General features: G+C 40.7%; 1 long non-coding RNA gene across 1 annotated transcript; it reads left to right on the forward strand.

Annotated features, from left to right (window-relative positions):
- Positions 1–12866: 12866 nt before the first annotated feature.
- LOC148779054 (uncharacterized) lies at positions 12867–16548 on the forward strand. The gene is made up of 4 exons (XR_016047148.1): positions 12867–14096; positions 14562–14957; positions 15936–16251; positions 16327–16548. It is a non-coding gene; the product is annotated as an uncharacterized LOC148779054 (long non-coding RNA).
- Positions 16549–20521: the final 3973 nt, after the last annotated feature.

Consider the following 20521-nt stretch of genomic DNA (forward strand, 5'->3'; position numbering starts at 1 on the left):
TCTCTCTCTATCTATCTCTTGCTTCGACTCAGGGCAAGTCTGAGACCTCACTCACCCCCTCGCTCTCTCTTTCTCTCTCTCTCTTGCTCCGACCTAAGGCGGCTCCGAGACCTCACTCACCCTCTCTCTTTCTCTCTCTTTCCCTCTTTCTCTCACGTCCAAGCTTCTGGACCCACACTTAGGGCAAGCCCAACACTCTCCTATCACCTCACTCCACTCTCTCACCCGTCCACTCTCCTATCTCCTCACTCCGCTCTCTCACACTTCTGCGCTCATCTCTCACCCCTTCACCCATCTGTCCTCATCTCTCACCTTCACTCGTCTTCTCTCATTTGCCCTCATCTCTCACCCACTCTGTCGTACCTCATCTCTCTCACCCGCACCCGTCCGCCCTCATATGCCCTCATCTCTCTCACCCTCACCCTCTTGGCCTCATATGCCCTCATCTCTCTCATCCTCACCCATCTGCCCTCTTACGCCCACATCTCTCTCACCCCTTCACTCGTCTGCCCTCATCTCTCTCACCTTCACTCATTCGCCCTTGTTTGCCCTCATCTCTCTCACGTTCACCCGTCCGCCCTCATCTCTCACTCACTCCATCCGCCCTTATCTCTCTCACCTTCACTCATCCACCTCATCTCTCTCACCTTCACTCGTCCACTCTCATCCACCCTCTTCTCTCACCAATTATGTCCGCCCTCATCTCTCTCATCTTCACTTGTCTGCTCTCATCCGCCCTCATCTCTGACCCACTCCATCCACCCTCACGCACCTCACATCCTTGTTCACCCCTATCTTCTCACACACCTCACACCTCTCTCACGTCCACATCTCCATCTGCTCTCTCACGCCCATGCCTCCATCCACTCTCTCATGCCCACACCTCCATACGCTCTTTGACGTCTTAATCTCCATGTGTAAGGGCATTGCGAGTAAAAATATAAAAATGGCAGACATGGTGTAAATGCCATGGGCAAAAGCATCACAAAAAAAATAAAATGTACGGGGTCCTTGTGAAAACCAGAAATGGCATACCTCAAGGACTTGGACGAAAAACTGAGAGAGCGTTCAAGTCACACATGGTGGAATTTAAATTCATTCCCATGCAAAGAAGGCCTCCAGGTTCATCTCTTACCCCCTTCTAGAGGAGGCAAGAGTTGGTCACAAGAGATAAAAGAAAGGTGCAAACCATGAAGTAAAGAGAAGCCAACCATAGAGCAAAAAGAAGCATACACGACAAAGTTGAAAGGAAAGAGAGCATTCATTCCATGACAATGTAGAAGTTACATGTTGTAGACCTGCTACTTTAGAATATATATAGAAACATTTACTACAAAAGTACAGAGTCATCAGTCAAGGCAAACAAAAGGCATAAGTGATGTCGGTGGGGCCTTGGTTTCCCTTTGGGTGGCGAGGCCAAAACCCTCTCTCGAATAACGGCGGAAGTCCAGTGTATGGTGCACACGTGGGCCCTCCTACTAGCGTATAGGAGGCCGACGGTGAGAGAGATTTTTGTGACTGGAGCACGATCGCTCTTACGCCGCTTTGAGGGTTCGGGGACACGCCCGGGCGGATGACCCTCTTAGAGCAATTACGAAGCCCTCCGGTTGCTTGTCAACGCGGTTTGGACGGAAGCCCTCTTCAAGCTCATAACCTCTCTCCTCTTGCTCTCTCTATGCTATTGGGGTGGGATCTGAATGTCCCTCCTCCTAGGTCGCCCTCTCAGAGGGGTTTGCTGGCAGCTAAGGAAGGCGTGGGGAAACCCGAGGGTTGAGGCTCGCGGGTTTGCTTACATCCATGGGCTTGCAAATGGATGCGGGCTGACGCACGAGTAACGACTTAGCTTAGGAGAGGTGGGAAGGGGGGGGGGGTGTCCTGCATGACCGGGGTGCCAACGAGACCGCGCACTCAGGGGTATCCCTTTTCTCTCAAAGTTTTTTTTTTCTCCCTCTCTCTCCTCTCCCTCAGAGACCTAGGGGGCCGTTTGGATATGTGAAAATCTATTATGTGATAATATATTACAAGGAAATATAACATTTACACTATTTGGGTACACTTTAATAGTAAGGAAATGGAAAGAGATTACCTGAGATTACTTGAGGTTTCCCCAAAAATCACAAAATCCATTACGCACAGTGAGGGGTGAAAAATATATTACGAGGTTGACGGGTAATCTTTCGGGTGCGTCTCTTTGCTTCATCCCCGCTTAAAAAAATATTTTCCTCTCTCAAGTATATGTTATATTGTATAATTATTAGGGTAAGTAGAAAGTGAAAATAGGGAATATGAAAAGGGGAATCTAAATTGATTGGAATAGGTGTAAGAGGACAATTTTTTACTACAATCATAATAAAAAATTTCTACATCCTTCTCTCCCCAATTTGGTTGTAGCCCTCATCTGACTCTCATATAAAAACAAATTTTTTTAATAATTGGTAAGTGAAAGTAAGGGGAAATCTAATTTCAACAGTTATAGAACTTGATGAGGGAAAATTTTCTATTGCAATCATAATAAAAAACTTTCTACATCCCTCTATCCCCAATTTGGGTTGTAGCCCGCCATCAGCTCTTGTATAAAAACAAAAATAATAAAAATAATAATTGGTAATCGATGAGAAATTACACAACACAATCATGATAAAAAATTTCACACAACATAATCCTCATAAGATAGTAGTAAAAGCTTAATTGCAATAAGATACCTCTTTAGTCTCCTCCAATGCTTCAAAAGTTTCTATTGCAATTATTAAACCTTCTAGTTTACTAATCAAACTTCTCATTTTTAAACTTGTACCATAAAGATTTTGATTTTGGTATCATAAGTTTATTGCTTATTTGAAATTATATATAGAGAGACATTTGAAATACTTCTATAAGAAATAAATAAAAATAAGACTTATCATAATAAAATCATGTTATTCCAATCATATTATTCCAATGACTTATCATGTTGAAACCAAAGTCTAATCATGTTAGCCAAACATAGCCATAATTTTCATATTTGGATGGTAATGTATTTCTCATATTTCTTCCATACATAACCAAACCATAGCAATGTATTTCCCAAGTTGCATCTAAATACTACCCAAACAGTGACAATCCATTTGCAGGTAATGCATTACGTAGTAATGTATTACACCCATAATATATTTCACAGATAATATATTTCCAAGTATCCAAACGGCCCCTGAGGGCTCACAAAGAAAGACAAGCTAACAAGCAAAATCTAGCCTTGATTCTTCCCAGCTTTTAGGGGTATTGGGGATTTGAAAGGGCGTGTTTGTGGGGGTTTTTCCTCCTTTTGGTTACATGTGAGTTCAGCTTGTTTATATAGAAGAGTCATCAAACAAAGGTGAATCCTCAAAAGTCAAGCTTAATTACAATTAAAGAAATTCAAAACAAATCCAAAAATTAGGTACAAATGACCAAAATGTCCTTGTGATTTTTTTCCCGAATGACTAGACCGTCCATGGTGGTGCAGGTTGCTCCACCATGGGGAAGACCTTGGAAGATGGCCCAACAACTTGCGGCAATTGGTCAGCTGTTTCAGCAATATATCTTCGTTCTTCTCTTGATTTTGAGCATTTTGATGCTCTTTAATCGTGTTGTGGTGGCCTTTTCCTCCGAGGTGAAAATCCGGCCAGTTTTGTGAACTTTGTTTGCCAATGCATCTACAAGTTGCATTGTTTTAGCCCCTAGCTCTGCTTGCAAGTCAGAGAGGAGGCTGTTGCAGTCGTTTGGCACCAAGTTTGGGCAGATTTGGAGCCGATTTGTGCATTTGCCTAATTTGGAAGGTTTTCAGAGAAAAGGATTCCAGCAACCGACTAGATTTGCTTCTTTGGTGACCTAGGGACTTGCATTCATCGAACCACGGATTGAATGCAGGAGTTGTACTAGAATGTAGCTCTACGCAAGGTGATTCTAGTGAACTCATCCCAACGTTGATCCAAGGCTTGGACATTGAGCTATGCTTCCCCGAATATGGAGCTTGCTGAGCCTTGTTTCTTCCTTGGTTTCTCCTGTCACTTTCCTCTTTAGAGCAATGGGGCTTCTCAGTTTCTTCCTCATTGATCCAAGGCTTGGACATAGAGCTGGCGTGATCTAGAATATGTTAAGGTTTGAGCTCCATCTACCTTCAGAGGAAGGCACTGTGGGTTGGCAAAGTTATTGCTAGAAAACATTGTCGCAGTCCCCATTTCCAGGACTGGTTTGGTGAAGCCGCACTGCTCTATGGTAAAACCCATGAGTTGCAAGGCCGCGTGAGCGTAGACCCCTCTAGGGAGGTCCGATTGAGCCCAAATTTGGTCCTCAGGGGTTTTTCGATGTTCTAAGTACAATGGCGGTGGTCTGGTGCCCTGCTGCAACTGTTAGCATGGGGCTACAGTGAAGAGTCCCTTCTTGGTGAGAGGGCACCGCACCCAGGTCACTAGGCTGAAGGCTTTATTTTCGGCACAATCTTGGTCTGCGAGTGTTTCGTGAACATGTGAGACCAGACTGTCGTCGGCTCTCTCCTTATTCGCATGGGCTTATGAAAGTACGTCAAAAATGATGCACAACATTAAGTAATTAGCAAAATGGAGACCTCAAGTTGTAGGTTTGGGGCCTCTAAATATAAGAGTAGAAAGAAACAAACATGATTGCATGGCTGTAACATTACGCCTTACATAAGTTAGAAATATATATATATATATATATATATATATATATATAAATTTTTTTTTTTTTTTCTATCTACAATATGGATGATGACAAGATTGTTTTCTTTGAAGAAGAAAGGATCAGAGAATTATTCCTCCAAAAGACTAGGTCTGAGAATTATTCCTCCAAAAGACTAGGTCTGAGGAAGTCTCGTTGCACCTTCTTTATCTTGTATTTCAAAATTGCCGCTTTAAGATGACCGATCTTTTTGACTAAAGGAAGATATTCTCCTTAATCAAGTTGAGGTGATAGTGGGTTCCCCATTTCCTTGTGGGCCAAGAAAAGTAAGCCTTATGTCTCTTGGATATGATATTTTAGAGTGGCCATATCACTCTCATTTTCAAGAAGTGCAATTTGTCTGGAGGACGAAGGCCTTTTTGAGGGAGAAAGCTGAAAATCCGAATGATTGAACTGTCCCAGGAGCAATTTGGTCCTAAGTCTATCCAAAATTTCTGCAAGTTCCAGCAAAGGCAAAGACTAAAAAATGAGTCTTAGCAAAGGTGTGATAGAGAGATCTATTTCGAGAGTGGTCGCGGTGCTTGGGTTCGTGTCCCCCTCTCGGACAACTGTGTGGCCTCACAAATGTCGCGGTCGCGCTTCTCTCGTGGTGCCACTTATGTGCGGATAGGCATGTCCAACTTTGTGAGAGGATTTTAAAGAACGGTGAAGAGATGGATTAAAGTACCTAACTCACCGTGGTTGGGGTCGTGGGAAAAGCCCGGGCAAAAACGCACTCTTAGATCATTTCATGAAAGTCCTCCAGTTGTCTGCCAGCGTGGTTTGGTCACGAATCCCTTTCAGACATCAATAGTTTATCTCAACTCTTTCTTATAAACTGCTATGGGAATTCAAGTCAAAACACTCCTCCTTCAATAGGTTTGGTAAGTGAGTAGTTCTGAAAAAGAAAAGAGAAAGTCCTCGCAATACTTGAGCACTTTGTAATGAGGTGGTTGAGAGAGCAAGAGAATCAGAATTGTAGAGAAAACTAACTCAAGATGACTACAAATTGAGTAAAAGGTGTCAGAGAAACAATGTCTCTTACAACCTCAATTTACTGTACAAGAAGGTAGTTAGAGTAGTAACCCCAGAATTAAGCTCCTAAAACACTATCTTTTGACCCCCTGGATCAAGTGTTTCAAGTGATGAGTAAGATGATTAACAAAAGAAAAGGGAAATGTGCATGGCTAAGCGCAAGTGGCTGAGTCTGATATGAGTGAGGAATGAAAAGTGCACATCAAGGAGTGGGAGAACGGGTGCACGTCAAAGCGTGGGAGGACAGGTGCGCGTGAAGGCTCAAGTGGAAGGGTGTGCGTCAAAGCACGAGAGGAAAGGTGCGCGTGAGAGGGAGGATGGGTGCGCATGAAGGCACGAGAAGACGGGTGCGCATCAAAGTGTGGGAGGACAAGGTGCACGTCAATGCGCGAGAGGACAGGGTGCGCATCAAAGCGCGGGAGGACATCAAAGAGGGGGAGGATGGGTGTGCATGAAGGTGCGAGAGGACGAGCGCGGGAGGATAGGTACACATGAAAGCCCGAGAGGACGGGCGCGTGTCAAAGCGTGGGAGGACAAGGTGTGTGTCAAGGCGCTAAAGGACGTGCGAGCGTCAAAGCACGGGAGAACAGGCACGAGTCAAAGCGCAGGAGGATGGGTGCGCATCAAAGCGGGGGAGGACAAGGTGCGCATCAAAGCACGGGAGGACAAGTGTTCGTCAAGCATAGGAGGATAAGGTGCGCATCAAAGCTACGCGGAGAGGGAGTAAGTCCTGCCTTAGGCACGGGTCAGTGATCCCAAGCGACAAAGAATGAGAGAGGAGGGAATGTGAGAGGGGGAGGAAAGGAGAGAGATTGGACTTATAGTACGTGTGTGCCTAGGTGCTCCTCCATGAGTCCTCTTTGAAGCACGTGAGAGAGAAGGTTTAGGTTTGGGTGGAGTGTGGTGTATGGGTCGGGTCTAGGTAGAGTAGGGAATGGGCTAGGGGTATGGTGGTCTAGGGGTATTTCTCTCTCTAGGAAAATGTTTCTCTCTCTAGGAAAATGTTTCTCTCTCTTCTCTCATTGGTCTCAAACTGACAAGCAAGGAAAGCACATCAAGTAAGCAAAGCACTCCATATTCTCTAAAAATTAGAATTCAAAGACCAAATTTCTAATTTCCAACTTTCAATCAACCTCCTTCTATAAGTGACATGGGTTTCCTTATATAGAGCAACCAATAAATAGAGGTAGAATGCTCAAAAGTACCCCAAATTGTCAAAAAATACAGAATCAATGAATTAAAATAATCATCCCGAAATTCGATCAAATGACCAAACTGCCCCTATGCACTTTTCAGCAAATGACAAAACCTTCCCTCCATGAGGAGCCTCTTGCCATGGCTAGTCTTTGTAAGGTTTTCTAGACACCTATGATGGTAATTCGAGCGATCAGACGTCGTAGAATCGATGCTTGCATTCTTGTGAACGTTTGAAACACTTTAATTGCCTTGAAAAAGATTTTTTAGGAAGAACCTGAAATCCAGCCAAGCTCATAAAATTTGCAAATTTTTAACCATTAATGTAGCTTGATTTTTTATGTTCCAAGTCTTAATTTTTGTCATAAATTGTAGAGGACACTATCACAATCATTTTGTAGTAATTCTCGTACGTTTTGGTCTAGAATTGAGCTTTTTCCAATTTCGGGAGGTTACCAGAAAATGGGTTTCCAACACCTAGAAAATCGTGCCTTTCTTCAACCTCAAAATTTGCATTATCCGGCATCCAATTTTGTATAAAACTTGTACCAAACTATAACTCTTCGACACACGGTTGCAACAGACCCATTTTTGCGATAATCCGTCATCAAAATCTTGAGCTATGGCCTTCCAAAGAATTGGATGTTTTCTTATGAATTCACATATTTCTGAACATATCTTCTCTCTAGAAATTCTCTCACTTCAGGTCACACCAAGATACGTGCCTTATAACAAAATGATCGGGCCGTCAAGATATAGCTCGTGTCTAAATTTGAGTTTGGTCGGACTAAAAACGAGCAAGATATGTTCATTTGAAAATTCACCTAAAATGAGAATATAGTTTCCATAAATGGAAACTGGTTCGTTGAGGTCGCACCGCCATATTGTAAAACTTACCCTTTTATGTTAATTTAGCCCCATAATGTTCCTGAGGGTCCGATTGAGCCGAAATTTAGCACATTGCTGTTTTTCGACATTCCGAATTCAATGATGATGGTCTGGTACTGTTTTGAGACTCCAAAAATAGGGTTGTAGTTATAGGGTCCACTTTCAGCATGATAGGAGCTAGACTTGAAAGCCAAGTTTCATTATGATCATATCAACGCTTATCAGAATGTGACGAAACTTTGCGAATTTCCTTCGGGTATCCCAAAATACCCTTTTCATGCATTTTGAAGCCGTTCCAATACTTCTTTAGTGGCTGCCCAGTTTCAGGCTTATTCTTGCAGTATTCCCCATGGTCAGGCGGTGTCTTGGGTACCGCCAGGACCAGGTTGCTACTGGCTCTCTCTTTATTCATCTTGAGGATAGAAGTACGTCAAAAATGACTTATAACAACTTGCCTCATCGAATGCTGCTCTTCTAGAGAAGCGAGAAGTGTAGCATTTGGAACAAAATTTTGTCAAAGTGCATCTTTCAAATCCTTACTAAGACACTTTTATAGTTGCCTCACAACAATCTTTTTCTTATCGATCATCAGAATCAACACGATCCTTGAGGGGGAGACCATGCTAAGCTTCTTCCCTGAGGGGATGACCGAAGTGAACTCTAGCAACTTGGGGGGCTTGTTTAAGGGCTTCTTTCCGAATGTCACTAGAGTCTGGGGGGTGTGCTGACCGTAGGCCTTGTAGAAGGGCTTACCATGCCATCCTCAACAACACTTCCTAATCCAGTGGGGTGGGTGCCCTTGGGGGCTTTCTCCCAATCCAGTGGGGTGGAGTACCTTAGCCTGTACGTGAGTGCCTTTTCAAAGGCTTGCTCTCACATCAGAAGACCTCTTTATTGCACTAGTTGAGTGTCTCGGAAGGACTTTATCCCAATATGGTGAGAACCTTTTTTTTTTGTGAGAAGGGCTGGTTTGATTTTTACCCAGTACCTTCCAATTTTTTGTGCCTAAGGAAGTGCCTTTTTTAAGGGATTTCTCCCACATTAGAAGACTTTCTTCTACTCTAAGTGAGTGCCTTTTCAAGGGCATTCTCCCACATTAGGAAACTTTATTAGCACAACAGCTGAATATCCTCGAAGAACTTTATCCCACTACAGCTTGAACTTATTATTTTTCTAAGTGAGTGCATTTGCAGGGGCTTTCTCCCACATTAAAAGGTTTATTTGGTTCTAAGTGAGTGCCTTTTCAAGGGCTTCCTCCCACATTAGAAGGTTTCTTCGGTTCTAAGTGAGCACCTTTTCAGGGGCTTTCTCCCACATTAGAAGGTTTCTTTAATTCTAAGTGAGTGCACTTTCAGGGGCTTCCTCCCACATTAGAAGGTTTCTTTGGTTCTAAGTGAGTGTCTTTTCAGGGGTTTTCTCCCACATTCGAAAGTTTATTGACACAACAACTGAGTGTCCCCAAATGACTTTATCCCCCTGTGGCCGGATCTTCTTTGTGAGAAAGGGCTGGTCTGATTTTCACCTAGTACCTTCCAATTTTTTTTCAAACTTTTGTTGAGATTAGTTGAGGTCATCTTTGATGAAGAACTGCATTAACCTGTTTATTAGTTCAAGTGCCCTTTCATGTTTTCACCTAAACTGGATAAAAGTGGCAACATAAAAATGGTTTCCACTAACTTCTTCTTTCTATTGAGGCTCTTTTACTCGTGACTTAGAGGTCACATCCACCTTTTATTTCCATTTTTACTCATGGCGCTCATCCAGGTTTTCACCATGCACAATTTCTTGTTTTCATAACTCTTTTACTTATGGCTTCATGGCCATGCCCATTTGTCATTTTACTCATGGTGCCCTTTCGGATTTTCACCATGCCCAATTTTATTTTTGGCAACTTTTACTCATAGCTTCATGGCTATGTCCACATGAAGCTCTCACTTTTACTCATGACGATCCTCATCGGATGCTCATCATGCTCAACTTTTTTTTTTTAAGGAAATTCCTTTCCTTGACAAGGCATGTGACAAAGGGGTTATGTTTGGATAAGGCTCACTGGGTAACAAATACCATAGGTGAAACTTTATATTGGGGGAAGTAGACACCATTGGGGGTGTACTAGGTTTCGCAAGGTGATGAATGATTCAAACTTGCTGGGTATGGGGGTTTTAGGTGGCTCAGTTGTTTGGCTGACGCATGAAAACTCTATGGGGATAAAAATTGTGGATTTGTTCCACTGAGGTCGTGACTTTGCTGACGAAGGTGACTTACCAAGATCAAAATGGGACATCAGATCTTTAATTGATTGTTTTATTGGTAATAGTGACATGCTGGGGGTAATCTACTTGGGAGGGTGGTTTACTTGTTTATTGAAAATGTTCTCTTCTCATTTCTCATTTTGGCCTACTGGGGCTTTGGTCCATCAAGCATAACGACCCACTGGAGATAAATGGATTGTAGTCCATTGGGGTTGTTAAGTTGTTGAGGGTGAGTCCATTTAGGGACTGTTGGACCATCACAAGTAGTGATTCCCTGGGGACGCTGGTTATTCAAGAATAGGAACCCACTGGGGAAGATGGACAATTCGAGTGATGGTCCCTTTGGAAGCTTATGCGCCATCAAGGATGGTATGGCAGCAGGGTATGTTTGGGTGTAGCTCCATGGGAATAATGGAGTTTCAAAATAAAGCCCAAATGAACAACGGTTATTTTTGGTCCCAATGACAGGCTTGAGTTTAATTTTGCATTTTGAGTATAAGGGTATGTCCCAACATATTCCCAATGGTGCTCAGGTATATCAAGGGTATAGCTTCACCAGGGATTGAAAATCATTAAGGATCAAAATTACCCATAGATTTCAAAAAATTTATTAAATTGAATCCAGGGCCATACTGGATTAATGAATTCATGGGTCATGATGAGTTGGTTTTAAAAACTGGGGCTATTGGGCTCAGAGGTTTGGGTTTCATCTAGCCTAAGGTTACCCTCAGAGGGGTTAGTGTGTGTAGGTGGAATGAAGGGCATAACCCTTTTGCTTACCTTGTGTAAAAATGTGCACAGGTATGTGCTAAGCTCATGGTTAACCCATGAGCTTGTGTGAGAAATGAGAAGAGAACAATTGTCCCCGTGCCCAGACGTCGGCTGGGAGCTTTTGAGCATAGTGGTGTAGCAAAGTTGATAGACCCGCAGTGAGATGAGAGCCTAAAATTCAACTTCATGAGTGAGAGAGAAAGAAAGAGTGCAAAGTTGGACAGGCCCGCAATTTGATACGAACAGCGTTTTAAAAAACGGCGAGTCGAACCGGACTCGCCCGGTTCGACTCGGAATTCGTGAAAAGGGACCTGATCGGTTGAAAAATCGGAAATCGTCCGGTTCTAGAGAGAACAGGACGATTCCGCACAGTGACTCGCCGATTCACTGTACGGAATCGGCGAGTCCGTAAGGGTTTTTTTTTTTTTTTTTTTTTTTTTTGTAATCCATGATAGATTTTTTTGTAATACTTGATCGATTTTTTTGTAATCCATGATCGAATTGTTTTTGTTTTTTTGTAATCCATGATCGAATTTTTTGGTTTTTTGTAACCCATAATAGAATTTTTTGTAATCCATGATCGAAATGTTTGTTTTCTTTTCTTGTAATCCATGATCGCTTTTTTTGTTTTTTGTTTTTTTTTTTGTAACCCATGATAGAATTTTTTGTAATCCATGATCGAATGTTTTGTAATACATGATCGAAATGTTTGTTTTTTTTTTGTAATCCATGATCGAAATGTTTGTTTGTTTTTTTTGTAATCCATGATTGAATTTTTTGTTTTTTGCTTTTTTTGTAACCCATGATAGAGTTTTTTGTAATCCATGATTGAATTTTTTGTAATCCATGATCGAACTGTTTTTTTCTTTTTTTTGTAATCCACGATTGAATTTTTTGTTTTTTTTTGTTTGTTTTTTTTTGTAATCCATGATCGAATTTTATGTAATCCATGATCGAATTTTATGTAATCCATGATCGAATTTTATGTAATCCATGATCGAATTTTAAGTAATCCATGATTGAATTTTTTGAAAATTTGCGATTTTTTTTTTTAATCTATGATCGAATTTTTTTTTGTAATCCATGATAGAATTTTTTGAAAATTTGTGATTTTTTTTTTAATCCATGATCGATTTTTTTGAAATTTTTTTTTTTTTTTTTAATCCATATTATTCAAAGAGAAAATGAGAGAGATGATGATTTTGAGGCCACCCTATCCCAGCCATATTATTCACATATCGAGTCCCAACAGCAACAGTGTAGGGATGAGCACGAAATACTGTAAATTAAATGCTGAATGGCGGTTCATGCAGGGAAAGAACATATCAATATTTACATATTCATTCAAAAACATGAAAATTCTTAATGGAGTACCCTCATTTTTTATTGAATTCCTAAAAAAAAATATTTATAATGAATTTTAATAATTTTTTCGAATTTTTTTTAAGTTTTATTATGTCCGATTCACCCGATTCTCGATCCAGATCGCCGATTCGCCGATCCGGATCGGTTTTTTAGAAACCCGATCCGGGTCACCGATCCGTTTTTTAAACCATTGGACACGAATCTAGAGCATTTCAAGAGTAGAAGAAGTAGACATGACAAACCCACGGCTAGGCATGGGTTTGATGTGAAAGAGAGAGAAGGGGACAACAATGAGCCAGTGGTTTGATGAAACGGTGCCAGAGAGACGAGATGTTCTGGGACAAACCTGTGGTTTGGCTGAAGCGATGCCAGAAAGGAGAGATATTTCCGGATGGACTCGCGGTTTGGCAAAGCAACGCCAAGGAGACGAAACATCCTGGGACAAATCCGGGGTTGGAATGAAGCAACGCCAGGGAGGCGAAGTGTTATGGGACAAACCTGTGGTTTGGATGAAGCGACGCCAACGAAGCGAAACATTCCGGGACAAACCCGTATTTGGATGAAGCGACGCCAGGGAGGCGAGATATTTCGGGATGGACCCGTGGTTTGGCAAAGAGACGCTAAGGAGACGAAGCGTTTTAAGACAAACAAATAGTTTGGATCAGTGTTTAAAAAAACGCCGAGTCGTCCGGTTCGACTCGGGAATCGCCATGGACGGATCGAATCGGCGAAAAAAACGGGAGAACCGGACTATTCCGCACAGTGACTGGCCGATTCACTGTATGGAATCGACGAGTCCCGTACAGTGAATCGGCGAGTTCCATACGGAATTTTTTTTTTTTTTTGTTTTTTTTTTTTGTTTTTGTTTTTGTTTTTGTTTTTGTTTTTTTTTTTTTTGTAATACATGATAGATTTTTTTCTAATACTTGATCGACTTTTTTGTAATCCATGACCGAATTGTTTTTTTTTGTAATCCATGATCGAATTTTTTTTTTTTTTTTTTTTTTTGTTTTTTGTAGCCCATGCTAGAATTTTTTGCAATCCATGATCGAATTTTTTGTAATCCATGATCGAAATGTTTGTTTTTTTTCTTGTAATCCATGATCGAATTTTTTGTTTTTTGTTGTTTGTTTTTGTAACCCATGATAGAATTTTTTGTAATCCATGATCGAATGTTTTGTAATCCATGATCGAAATGTTTGTTTTTTTTTTGTAATCCATGATCGAAATGTTTTTTTTTTTTTTGTAATCTATGATCGAATTTTTTGTTTTTTGTTTTTTTTGTAACCCATGATAGAGTTTTTTGTAATCCATGATTGAATTTTTTATAATCCATGATCGAATTGTTTTTTTCTTTTTTTGTAATCAACGATCGAATTTTTTGTTTTTTTTTGTTTGTTTTTTTTGTAATCCATGATCGAATTGTTTTTTTCTTTTTTTGTAATCCACGATCGAATTTTTTGTTTTTTTTTGTTTGTATTTTTTGTAATCCATGATCGAATTTTATGTAATCCATGATCGAATTTTATGTAATCCATGATCGAATTTTTTGTAATCTATGATTGAATTTTTTGAAAATTTGTGATTTTTTTTTTTTAATCCATGATCGAATTTTTTTTTGTAATCCATGATAGAATTTTTTGAAAATCTGTGTTTTTTTTTTTTTAGTCCATGATCGAATTTTTTTTTGTAATCCATGATAGAATTTTTTGAAAATTTGTGATTTTTTTTAATCTATGATCGATTTTTTTGAAAATTTGTTATTATTATTTTTTAATCCATATTATTCAAAGAGAAAATGAGAGAGATGATGATTCTGAGGCCACCTATCCCAGCCATATTATTCACATATCGAGTCCCAACAGCAACAGTGTAGGGATGAGCACGACAGTGCAGGTGAGCATGAAGGATGGACAATCTTCAAAGATTTTAGATTGGGAACACAACAAAACACTAATACTCAGGGATTTGAGAAGAGTCAGACGCCTGCTAATATTGATGATTCGTTTTTCGATCGAATCAATGAATTGTTAAACGAATTCAATCAATGGCACCAGCGTGACCAAGAAGAACAATAACGTCGTCTATCATTTTAATTTTTAGATCATATGTTACTAATTTTATGCTTTATTGTAGTCCATGTATGTTGATATACTTATTCCATGATAATTCTATGTTTATCTTTTTGTGTGATGTAAATTAAATGCTGAATGACGGTTCATACAGGGAAAGAACATATCAATATTCGCATATTTATTCAAAAACATGAAAATTCTTAATGGAATACCCTCATTTCTTATTGAATTCCTAAAAAACAATATTTATAATGAATTTTAATATTTTTTTCGGATTTTTTTTAAGCTTTATTATGATCGATTCACTCAATTCTCGATCCAAATCGCCGATTCACCGATCCGGATCGATTTTTTGGGAGCTTGCTGGTCACCGATCCATTTTTTAAACCATTGGTTTGGATGAAGCGACTCCATGGTGGTGAAGTGTTATGGGACAAACTCGCGGTTTGGATGAAGCGACGCTAGGGTGATGAAACGCTTTCGGAATGGACCCGCAGTTTGGAGTTTTATAAAAGAGGGAGTTAGAGAAAGAAAAGGGCTTTTACCTTCAAGGTTTCACTATGAGACAAAAACCGAGTGGTTTTTATTTTTTCCCTGTAGAGAGAGAAAGAGAGCTCACCTTTGGAAGCATTCTTTTGTGAAGTTATGGCCTCAGCTAGCACCAGTACCTGAGCCCCAAAAGGTGCTTTCTGACCTCTTCTTCTCCTTAACGCTTATGCTCGGTAAAAATCCCTTTCTTTTTTTAATGTTTCCCCTTTTTTGTATTTTACCCTGCGCACCACATGCTCGACTTGTGCTTGGTGCATCGGATGTGCTTTGGCTTTCTTTTGTGCATGGCCTTGCTGCAAACATGTGTTTCACCCCTTTTCCTTGCATTTTGATGCGATCTTGTATCATGCATTTCACACACATCTGCTGTGTTCTGGTCATGACCTCTTTGGCTAGTGCTCGACCCAGTCACATCTGCTGTGTTCTGGTCATGACCTCTTTGCACATTGTTCTTGTTTGGGAGCACTGTTTGGCGTTCCGCTGTTCTAGCCCCCCCTTTTTTTTTTGCTTTAGGCACTGCCCGGTGTTTTGCTGCTTAAGGATCTACCTTGTAGTTTGCTGTCTGTGCTCTGTTTGCTTAGCGCACTGCCTTGCGTTTTGTTGTGTGCGCTCTGTTTCTTAGAGCACTGCTATGCATTTTGTTGTCTGCGATCTATTTGCTTAGAGCGCCGCCTCTTGCCCTGCAACGTTCGGGGCATTTGTTTTACAACCGTGCTGGTTGCGCTGCTCACCATGACTGAGCATGCATTTTTTTTACTTAAGGCACTGTTACCCACAATGTTTCCTTGGTGACTAACCGTCACATTCTTCATAGGCTAGCATTTTGAGCCTTTTGAATGAGCATTATGACTGTCGGCAGTCATTACAAGCATCCCCTTGCTTTCAAGTGTCATCGAGTATGAACACTTTATTGTTCTTTTGGTAATCTCTTACCCTGTTTTGATGCATACTTGCACTGTTCCACCACGTGAGCAATGACAGACTTGTTGCACCAAAGTTCTGTTTGTTAAGAACATTTGATTGCAAATTCAGTGATCTTCGATATATGACTGGATGTCATGAATATCTCTTGATCATTTTGAATTTTTCTGCATCATATTTTGTTTTGCAGCATATCCAAACATCACCTATATGGATGAAGGAGATGATGAAGATCTTCTGATCAATGGCGAACCGAAGCCTCCAAATCCGTGGGAAGTTTGTCATTTAGAAGTGAAGATAAAGTTTAGCTGTGCATAAGATTTTGAAGGTCATCAGGCCTGAACCCAATCTCATCCATCAAACCATAATAATAGGTTAAAGGTCTTGATGGAGTAATTTTGTATGGTGATTCTTATTGGCCTGTAATCTTCATCATGGTGGTTGCCTACTTGCATCATTTGGGCAACTCCAATGTTCAATACTTGGGTGAACTGCTAATATGTCAAGTAGGTGATCATCTGCTTGGATTTTCATTCGTTACTGCTCTTTTAACTGCCACCTGATTCTTTGCCCTGAACCAGTGGTAAGAAGAAGAAAGGAGTATCTTTCATTCTTTTCAAGCTCACTTTGAAAAGAAAGATACTGCCTCTCTTGAGGAGACCTCAGCTTTGGAATTTAGCTGCCACATCCAAAAGTCAAAGATTCATCAAGAAGAGATCCTTCTTTTTGTAGATACCGATAATTGTAACCATAGTTTTGTAATCCTTCTTGTTTATGAAATGAAATCTTCACTTTCTTTGCTTTGTGGCTTGTGTTTCTTCTTTATGGTTTGCACTCTCCTTTTATCTTTTGTGAATATTTGTCTCCTTTCAAGATGGGATAAGAGATGATCCAAGGGGTTTGCTTTGCTTAGAGGCATGCTTGAGCTTTGGCATGTATGACTTGGGTGCCTTTTTGGGTTTTCACCCAAGCACCTGGGGTGTATGCCAGTTCTGATTTTCACAAGAACCTCATATTCATTTTTTTTGTGGCTCTTCAATTTTTTTGTGGCTCTTTTGCCCATGGTTTCTACACCATGTTTACCATTTTTTATTTTTATTTTCTTTTCTTTGACGCTATTTCTTGTGACGCCCTCGGGAGTTTTCATCATGTCCGGATTTTTGAGGAGGCAATTTGAAGGTCATGCCGCTGTGACCATAAAGTTAGTGTGTTTTAAGGTCATCCACTAAGACCAAGTGAAGGCAGCTTTAGGGTCATGCCTTCGAAACCGTAGAGTTGTGTTATAAGGTCATCCACAAAGATTGAGTGAATGCAGTTTAGGGTTATTCCTTCAAAACCACGTGTGATGCTGTTTAACGTCATGCCACTAGGACGTATGCTTATAGTTTAGGGTCGTATAGCTTGGACTATTGTGCGAAGGTGTTTAACATCATGTGGCCAAGATGTGTACTATAGTTTAAGGTCATATAAATTGGACCATCGTGTAAAGCAGTTTAATGTCATGCGGCTAGGACGTGTGCTATAGTTTAAGGCCGTATAACTTGGACTATCGTCCGAAGCAGTTTAACGTCATGTGGGAAGAATGTGTGCTATAGTTTAAGGTCATATAACTTAGACCATCGTGCGAAGCAGTTTAATGTCATGCGGCCAGAATGTGTGTCATAGTTTAAGGTCATATAACTTGGACCATTGCCATGCAGTTTAAGGTCATGTGGCGTGGACCGTTTCTATGAATAATACTTTTTCAAGTATCTCCCATTGATTGGGAGCATAGTTTCTTCACCATCACTGTCAATTAGTATATAGGCCCCATTAGGAAATCATTTTTTGCCACAAAAGGACCTTCAAACTTTCCCTTAGTTCGACCATGAGTGATGATTGAGCTTCTTACTGCTAAGACCAATTATCTTTTTACGAATGAATTTCAAGGCTTTGTTGCGCCTACAATATCTTTTCGTTGAGCATATCAAGCTCTTGACAACAAAGAGTGGCCCACTCCTCATTTGTTATCCTGTAATGAAGAGCTACTTTGAGTGAAGGCAACTGTATTTCTATTGGCAACACAACTTCACCCGCATTTACTAGAGAATAAGGGGTCGATTGAGTTGGTCCTCAAGTCGTAATTCGGTAAGCTCATAGAACATCAGAGAGTCTTTCATGTCAATCCCTCTTGGTGCTAGAAATAGACTTTCGCAAAGCATCACGAAGAGTTTTGTTGAAAGCTTTAGCCAGACCATTAGCTCTTAGATGATACTTTGTTGAATATTTCCACTGAAACCTAAACTGGTTGACCAGACGGTCAATATGATTGCTACAAAATTGAGGGACATTATCTGAGGTGATCCAGTCAGGCACACCGAATCTCTGACGCACAAAGTTGGCCACTGCAAGTCCCGTGACTTTCTTAAGGGGGACAACTTCTGCCCATTGGAGAAATAGTTTGTAGAAGCAAGTATAAAGACATGCCTTGAGGAGGATGGTGGGTCTATAGGTCTCACAATATCCATAACCCACTGAGCAAAAGGCCACAACGCTACTATTAGGTGAAGAGGTTCGGGAGCTTGACGAATGAAACTCGAATGAATCTAACATAATGAACAGCTCCTTGCGATGTAAGAGAATCACTATTCATAGTAGGCTAGTAATAGCCTATCCTGAAAATTCTATCATATAGCTTAGGACCAGATTAATGCATTCTGCAAACTCTAGCATGAACTTCTTTGAGCACAAGGTTTGCATCTTCGTGATTGATGCATCTAAGCAGTATACCATTGTAAGACATTCGGAACAAGATGCCCTCACGACACACATATCAAATGGGTGATCTCCTTATCTTGTTGCGTTCAGTAGGATTGTCAGGGAGCCTATTATGCTGCAAGTAATCCTTTATAGGAATATGCCAGTATGTCATTGGCTCCACTTCGGCACATAAAGGTTCTTGAGATTCTTCCTCATTCTCTTTTTCTTTCAAACGAAGGAGATTTTTGAGAACTACTTGATGCTTGTAAAGCCCCCTTGGCTACAATTAATGCCCTGAATGAGTGAAGGAGATGATTCCTGAACAACTACATCTCCTTATTATCAAATTTCTTGATGAAATTAATGCATCTCCATTCTATTACCCATATTGGTGTAGGCTCTTGTATAGGAATCTGGTTAGTTGCTCCCAATTTGGCAAGTGCCTCAGCTTGTGTATTAAGCCTTTGCAGTACGTGCTCTAGAGCAATTTCTTTTAATTCCATCATTAGGGACGTGGTAGTATTGAAGTAAGGTTTGAGCTTTTCTTTCCTTACGTCATACATCCCTTTAAGCTGCTTGATGACCAACTTTGAGTCTCCATAAATGGTCAAGCATTTCAAATTCATATAAAAGCAATCTCCAAGCCTATGATGAGCGCTTGATATTCTGCTTCATTGTGAGACTCTATCTCTAGGAGGGAGAATGATTATTAGACAAGGCCATCATGAGGGTTAGAGAATACCAATTCGGCGCCGCCTCTTTCTGATTGAAATTCCCCATTAAAATGCATCTTCCAATCATATGAAGCTTTGGTATGAAACACTTCTTCATTGGGTAAATCATTAGACAAAGGAGAATCAGCTGGGAGGGGGTGTACTGCCAGGAAATCTGCTAGAGCTTGTCCCTTAACAACTTTTTGTGGCATATATGTGATGTCAAACTCCATGAGGAGTAGTGACCATTTCACGAGTCATCCCGACATACACTAGCGCGACAAGAGAAATTTTACAGCTTCTACTCGAGAGATGAGTTGAACTTTATGTGCAAGAAAGTAGTGCCGAAGATTTTGTATTGCGAAGATCAAAGCCAAACACATCTTCTCTATTGGAGAGTAGTTCACCTCTGCTCCTTGCATCCTTCGACTCAAATAGTATAGGGCCATCTCCTTCCCTTCATCATTTTTCTGGGCCAGCAATCTGGGCCAGCAAAGCACCAAGTGACTCATCTAATGCAGTCACATATAAGAGGGCCCTCTCTAGGATAGGTGCAGAGAGAACTAGGGGCTTCAATAGATAATTCTTGATGTCTTTGAAAGCTATCTGACTTGCTTCATCCCACTTGAAAGGCATGTCTTTTTTCAATAGATGGGAGAAGGGTTGACACCGTCCTGAGAGATTAGAAATGAACCTCTGTATTTAAGTAAGTTTGCCTTGAAGAAATCCGAGCTCTCGCAAATTTCTTGGAGATGGCATTTCTTGAATCGCTTTAATTTTGACAGGTTCGATCTCTAGACCTCGATATCTGACAACGAATTCCATGAATTTCCTGGATCGAACAAGAAAGGCACACTTTAAGGAGTTCATCTTGAGTTGTTGAAGATAAAGTCTTGTAGAGACTTTTTCAAGATTCTTTATGTGATTGTATCTTTTGCTGGACTTTACTACGAGATCATCTACGTAGCATTCTACTTCTTCATGTAACATATCTTCACAGACAGTGGTCATGGCTCTTTGACAGACCCTAATTTGTCCATTCTTCTTCTTAACTGGCATGACATTGGCCAACCACTATGGGTATTTGACTTCTCTTTTGAAATTAGCTGTGTTGAGCCGGTTAACCTGCTTCAATCTGGATTTCCTAATCAGTCTGGAATCTCCTTGACTTCTGCTTGACAAGTTTGAAGGATGGGTCAATTCTCAACTTGTGAACGGTGACTTGAGGATCGAGACCAGGCATCTCTTGATAATGCCAGGCAAAGACATCTCGGTTGGCTCATAAGAATTAAGCATATTCCCTCTTCTCTACAGGGCAAATAAT

Source organism: Amborella trichopoda, chromosome 13 (genome assembly GCF_054954075.1).
Source record: "Amborella trichopoda isolate Santa Cruz 75 chromosome 13, AtrichopodaSantaCruz75HAP2 v2.0, whole genome shotgun sequence".
Lineage (NCBI taxonomy): Eukaryota > Viridiplantae > Streptophyta > Magnoliopsida > Amborellales > Amborellaceae > Amborella > Amborella trichopoda.